At 35.2% G+C, this 7,463-nt stretch overlaps 1 pseudogene; it reads left to right on the top strand.

The window, feature by feature from the left end:
- Positions 1–6,224: 6,224 nt before the first annotated feature.
- LOC146884667 (18S ribosomal RNA) lies at positions 6,225–6,952 on the top strand (annotated as a pseudogene; the record flags this gene model as incomplete).
- Positions 6,953–7,463: the final 511 nt, after the last annotated feature.

Genomic DNA, 7,463 nt, shown 5'->3' with positions numbered 1-7,463 from the left:
AAATATCTAAAGATATATTTTCCCAAATTATCTTCTATCATAAAGATAAAGAAAACCGCAAGGTCCAATTTTTTTGTTCCTCTCTTCTTGGTTTAGCCAAACTTCTTCACTTTTTCAAGTTTTTCTTATCGTCTTCACGCAATGCTTGGCCTGAATTTTTGTGCTTTTGATAATTTCTTATTCTTTGATTTATCTTTAAGGTGTCATGAAGCTTTAATCAATTTATTTCCACACCTCTAAATGAGCTTAAAACTTAACTTCAGCTGCACCAACAAACGTTAAAATATCCAAAAATAATTTATGCAGCTAAAAATCACTTTTTAAGACATTTTTATCACACAAGCTCAAACAACCTAATTATCAGAATTATCAATTAAATCACTCTTTAAGCACACAAATTCAATTAAATACCCAAAATTAAACATTAAATGAGGGCAAAAATCGCACTCATCACTAGTGTTGGAGTGTGGGAGTACAAGTGTTGACTCCTATTACTCATCCTCTCGTGCAACCTTTCCATATTTCTTGTTCCCCTCCTCTCTTCATCTAAAAGTTGATGAAACCTATCTCTTTCTTGTTTTTCTCTTTCCATTGCAATTATTTCATCTTCCTTCCAACGTAGTAGTGCTCTCAAATCAAAGGCAATTTGTTTCAAACTTATTTCTTCTTCATTTGAAACACCCATACATTGAGAAGGAGGTTGAGACATTTTTTTTAAGATTTTAGAAGACTTTGGTCTTTAAAAGAAAATTTCAAAGAAGAAGTAGATAGCAAAAACTTTTAGTTCTCCTCCAGGAAAGAGAGGTGAATCACTTGGATTGCTTACAGACCAAGTCTTTCCTAGCCAAGGGAACTTGAAACTTTTGTACAAAACTTCTTAAATGAAATTAATTCAAAGACTAAGTTGACACACACTAAACTATCAAATAAGAAAATTAAAAACAAGAAAGATTAGAAGCTATATGCGGCCTAAGATTTGGTAGAAGTAGAAGGCACTTGGAACCTTTAAACTTCACCACTAAAAGTGCTTCACTAATGTATAGAAAAGGTTCTAGTTAGGATATGGGATTGAGTACCTAAGACTCACGCAAGACACATAACTAGGCCATGAAACACAAGAAGGAAAGCATTACAATTTTACAACTCAATTAGAATACAATCAAAGTGGACAAAATGTAAAAGGTCTTCTTGGCTTTGTCTTCTTTGCTTGGTCCTCAAGGGTGTTTCACTCTTGCACTTTCTCTTGATCTCACCAAAGAGGATCCTCTTTCGGTACTAGGTACTCCACCTCTTAGGATGCTACCTGAGGAAAATTAGAGCATCTCAGAAAAAGAAGTATGCACCAAATATAGAAACCAAACCCAAAAGAGGTCAAGAAATAAAGCAAGAAAAGCACCAAATTATAATTGCTAAACCAAAAGTGAATAATGCCATGACAAAGTCAAAGGATTACCAAAGAAATGACAAACTAGAAGTAAGGTAAAGAAACAAGATAAGCACTCAAATGAATTACCTAATGAATGGCACTAGAATGGATGAAAAATAACTAAAATAAGCTAGAAAACTGCACTGAAATTTGATTTTTCACTCACTACCAGTCCAAAAACGTGAATTCAAGCCTCTGCTTCAGCTATTTTTCATTTTTTCATTTCTCAACATTTTTCAATGATTTTTTTTCTTTTTCGTCTATGTCTTAGCTAAAAGAGGGAATAATTAGATTTGGATTTGCATCGGCCAATGTTTTATGATAAATCAAATACAAATAGTGTGCAGTTAGACAGAAACTGGAACAACAGTAAAATGCAACAAAATAATGCTCTCAAACTCAAGTGATGGTAGTGATTCTAGTGTACTTCTTTTGCCACTTTCTTTTGATCTTTTCTTTTGATTCTTTTTGGCACTTGCTTCTATTCTTTTTGTGCTCTTTTTCTTTCTTTTTATAACTCTTACAACAGCTAGTTTCCACCACAAATCAGAATCACCACCACACTATGCTTGATCATTTGCATTTTAATGGAAACAAAAAACACAAAGGAGAAGGAAACTTAAAGGAATCAAAAGAAGATCATGAAAATCAATGAAACACAATGGAAATTGACTCTAAGACATTGCTAAGATCTTAATAGCAATCTGAACTCAAAAATAGAAATTAAAAAGCACCAAAGCATAATTAATTGAAAGGAAATTTAGTGTGATTTATGGTGATTTTAAGTAAGCACAAGGAAAATTCCCACTGGACATTAAGATAACTAAGGTTATCTAGATGTGAAAGTTCATTTCCAAGGCTCAAAGAGAGAAGAAAATGTTAATTTTTAAGGATTAAAAACTGCACTTAAATCTAAAACAGAATTCAGCGGCACATCACCAACAAATTCAAAGCAAATTAAAAGCTAAACAAGGAATTAATGACATATATGGACTAAACATGACTCTAAACAAAACATAGATGTGAAAGTTCATTTCCAAGGCTCAAAGAGAGAAGAAAATGTTAATTTTTAAGGATTAAAAACTCCACTCAAATCTAAAACAGAATTCAGCAGCACATCACCAACAAATTCAAAGCAAATTAAAAGCTAAACAAGGAATTAATGACATATATGGACTAAACATGACTCTAAACAAAACATATGGATCTTAAAATCAAAATAAACTCAAGAACAAAAGAATGAACTGAACAAAAACAACAAATACTCAATTAAAATGAAAAGTAAACGATAGAAACCAAATAGAACACCTAAAGCACACAAGGATGGTTCAAGATGAAGCAAATGAAGATGAACCAAAGTAAAAAGACATGAATACTCAAAATAAAAGGAACAAAAACAACAAGACAAGTAGAAGAAGTGATGAACAACACAAAATTGAAAGATAAATGGAGAAGAAGCACTTAACTCACTAAAACCGAGAGCAACCAAGGCTCATGATACCAAATGATGACTTCTTCTTGTCTCCATTGAAGCTTGCATGAAGAATGGAGGCTTCATGGATGGTGTTGGATGCGGAAGCATGAATGAAAGAAGCTTAAGGTGTTGGGTTTGGTGTAGGTGAAAGGATGCTTAAGAGAGGTGAGACCAAATCCTAAGGAAGAAGACTAGAGCCATGGGAAACTAACTATCATCCTTGGACAACAAGTTTGAGAAGCTTCTAGGATTTTCTAGAATAGACACATTACTCTTAGCCCATTTGACGCAATTCCCCTTTTTGGTCCAAAATTACTTCTAAAGCCCAATTTCCTCTTAGGCCTTGCATGCCCATTAATGCTCATTCCTTTTGTATTCTCCTAGCCATGGCTCTTGTTGTAGGTCCCTTGGCTTGAGGCATCTCATCATAGTTTGAACTTGGGTTGAGTTGATCGGTCCATCTCTGGTGTGTATCGATCTGCTCTCCCCTTCTGTCGGCAATGCGCTCTTGGCCTTAACTGGCCGGGTCGTGCCTCCGATGTTGTTACTTTAAAGAAATTAGAGTTCTCAAAGCAAGCCTATGCTCTGGATACATTAGCATGGGATAACACCACAGGATTCTGATCCTATTGTGTTGGCCTTTGGGATCGGAGTAATGATTAACAAGGACAGTCGACGACATTCATATTTCATAGTCCAATTTGAAAGTCTTGGATTTATGAAAGACGAACAACTACTAAACCATTTGCAATGGATGTTTTCATTAATCAAGAACGAAAGTTGGGGGCTCGAAGACGATCAAATACCGCCCTAGTCTCAACCATAAATGATGCCGACCAGGGATCAGCGGATGTTGCATTTAGGACTCCCTTGCACCGTATGAGAAATCAAAGTCTTTGGGTTCCGGGTGGAGTAGTGTCGCAAGGCTGAATGTAACACCCAAACTAAAATCCGGTGCTACTAGATGTTCTTTACTTGTCTAATGTATCATTTACTTAAGGAAAAATTTATTTGTATTCAATTAACAAATACCAAACAAAAAAATAATAATAATACATCACACGAATGTATCATCTGTTAGACATACATGATATTTATGCGAATAAAATGTTAAAATACATATAAGTGTTTATAACAAAAGTTTGTTTATACTTTTACAAACAACTAAAGGTACTTCTTAGTTTGAAATACATCACAAACAAGTCACACCATATCAGTTGTAGCTTTAACATAATCCAAAGTTACAAGAAAAGTTAAACTAGACAATCTCAATGTTACATTCTAGGTCTCCAATTTCTTCCTCTGAAAAATAAAGAAAGTAAGGGTGAGTCTTTCCCTTAACTCCAAAACTTCATCATAACATTTCAAAGTATGGTCATTTGAATAAACTTTCAAGTGAATGAAACATTTTCACAGAAGTTTAAATCTTCATAATGTCATAACTAACCATACCAAAAATATCAAAATCAAATTAATCAATAAAATAATCATTTTCGTATTTTTTAAATTTAGAATATCAAAATCCTCATTATCAATCTTTTAATAATCATATTCGTATAATTCCGAGTTTCAACTCATCAGTATATTCATCTCATATTCTTTCTTTATATACTTTGGGTCCCAAACGCTGCCATTAGACTTTTCAGAATCATAATGGTCTTACGCCAATATGGATAGTGCCAGCAGGCTAAACGTTCTCACGGATACAACATGTACGTTATTCCACCTTCCCGGTCTTAAAGTATAGTCAAGAGGACGGTCGAGAATAGAGTCCGAGGCCTGTGAATTTTCAAATACCCGACTAATTGTGTACGTTAATCCAGGGTATCTATATCACCACCCTCCATTCTCCTAGGTCTATCAGACCTTTCTCTGGACTCTATACCCAGTGTATCTCTGTACTATCCATACAGTCCTTTTTATTCTTTATTTTCTTTATAATTCTTGAGACTTTCACAAAATTTTGGCAGCATAACAACTGCGTTTTTAATTTGTCACAATTTTCAAAATAGTAAAAACAACCAATTTAAAAAGAATTTAAAAAATTAAAAACCAAGCATAAATCATTCTTTCACAATAACTTTACAGAAAATTAATCAAAACAGTAATCATAATTAAAACATAATTTTCGTATAAATTTTTTTAAGTAAAATAGCAAACTTGTTTTATTTATAATTTTTTGTGTAAAACTCCAAATAAGATGATTCTTGAACCTAACCCTAGGTTTTCATACCCAAGGAATCCATTTTTCTGCTCAAAATTTCAAGATAATGTATAAAAATTTCAGAATCAAGAAGATAGATTGTATACTTAAAGAAAACTTGCTAAGATAAAGACTTAGAGTTGAGATAGACCCCCCATACCTTAGAGATGCTAATTATACACTAAGATGAAAATGAAGACCTCAATATTCTTGATTTCCCTCTTCTACTTCAATTTTCTCCCAAGAGTTTAGACCTCTCCTTCTCTATTGTTTTGGATTATGTGAAGAAGATGTGTAAAGTGAAGTCCTATTTATAGGAAAAATCTTGGACAAAGGGATAAGGATGTATTGATGGTAAATTTATGAGATTCCTTAGTGAGGATAAGTTTATTTTGACCATAGAGAGAAGCTTGGTCGAAATCCCAATTGTAGGAGACTTCATAGTAGTTGCAAGAAGACTTGTTGACTTTCTAGAAAACTTGTTTCACTCCAAAGTGTAAAATTCATATCTCTGAACACACAAATCCATTTGTAAATCCCAACGGTGAAACTAAAGATCTATGTCTCTAGAACAGGTCCAACAAATGGGAGATCAATCCAACGGTTAATAAAACTAGAATCAATTTTTTACTAAAATAACCCAAAACCGGACGTAACTGACGCTAGTTCAAATTGCAAACATTATTTCTCTAACCACAGAACTTTAAATCCAAATCCAAACTGTCAAACTTTAGTACTATGTCTTATTAACGCTGTATAAAAATTTCATCTTGATCTAACGGTTAACGAAGCGGGAATAAAATATTTACTAAGGTAACTCAGAACTGGACAGCAGCTGGAGACCTTACTTTTACTCTAAAGTGCGGAAGTAACTGCTCCTTGCAATTTAAAATCTTTTACACCTCCAATTTAAAATCTCACCGTCCATATTGAAGAAATATATTTTAAGAATGCTCTATAAAAATTTTAGCCTAATCCAATGGTTAATGAAAACTTAATCACACTTTTACTTACACAACTCAAAATAAGTAGTTAGCACAAAAAAAAACAAATCATCTTTTACATTGTATAAAACCCTTTGTCAATTTACTTATGAAATCATAAAACTACTTCACTCTATATATTTAAACAAGAAAGTTAAATATAATTAATATAAAATAGAGGGTGTTACACTGAAACTTCAAGGAATTGACGGAAGGGCACCAGCAGGAGTGGAGCCTGCGGCTTAATTTGACTCAACACGGAGAAACTTACCAAGTCCAGACATAGTAAGGATTGACAGACTGAGAGCTCTTTCTTGATTCTATCGGTGGTGGTGCATGGTCGTTCTTAGTTGGTGGAGCGATTTATCTGGTTAATTTCGTTAACGAACGAGACCTCAGCCTGCTAAATAGCTATATGGAGGTAACCTTCCACGACCAACTTCTTAGAGGGACTATGGCCGCTTAGGCCACGAAAGTTTGAGGCAATAACAGGTATGTGATGCCCTTAGATGTTCTGGACCGCACGCGCGCTACATTGATGTATTCAACGAGTCTATAGCATTGGCCGACCGACCCGGGTAATCTTTGAAATGTCATCGTGATGGGATTAGATCATTGCAATTGTTGGTCTTCAAAAAGGAATTCCTTGTAAGCGCGAGTCATTACCTCGCTTTGACTACGTCCCTGCCCTTTGTACACATCGCCTATCGCTCCTACCGATTGAATGGTTCGGTGAAGTCTTCGGATTGTGAAGACGTGGGCAGTTTGCTACCTACGACGTGGTGAGAAGTCCACAGAACCTTATCATTTGGTGGAAGGAAAGTCGTAACAAGGTTTCCGTAGGTGAACCTACGGAAGGATCATTGTCGTAGCCTCGCTCAACCAATCCGACTAGGGAATTTATTCATCCGTGCCTTAACTGTTGGGAGAGCTTGTGTTATGCCATTTGGATTTGGTGGTGTGGCACGACTTAGCTAGATGGCTTGGTGGGGAGTTTTGTGAAAAATTGAAATTCGTGGTTTTTGAGATGTGAAGGTTGGAATGGCCTCTAAATGCCCCCAAATGAATACCATGAAAGTCTTGGTGCACAAAATTTTTGAGTTCGGTGGGTTTTGCACATGGCCAAGTTTGGCGGTGGGGCACGGCTTAGCTAGATTGCTTGGTAGGGAGTTTCGGGAAAAACAGAAATTCATGGTTTTTGAGATGTGAAGGTTGGAATGGCCTCCAAATGCCCCAAATGAGTACCATGAAAGTCTTGGTGCAAAAAAGTTTTAAGTTCGGTGGGTTTTGCACATGGCCTAGTTTGGCGGTGTGGCACGGCTTAGCTAGATTGCTTCGTAGGGTGCTTTGTGAAAAAAATGAAATTTATGATTTTTG

Source organism: Vigna unguiculata, chromosome 7 (genome assembly GCF_037176805.1).
Source record: "Vigna unguiculata cultivar grain cowpea cultivar isolate G323 ecotype 2 chromosome 7, ASM3717680v1, whole genome shotgun sequence".
NCBI lineage: Eukaryota > Viridiplantae > Streptophyta > Magnoliopsida > Fabales > Fabaceae > Vigna > Vigna unguiculata.
The sequence above is the reverse complement of the archived record's forward strand: the minus strand, read 5'-3'. Positions and strand labels throughout refer to the sequence as shown.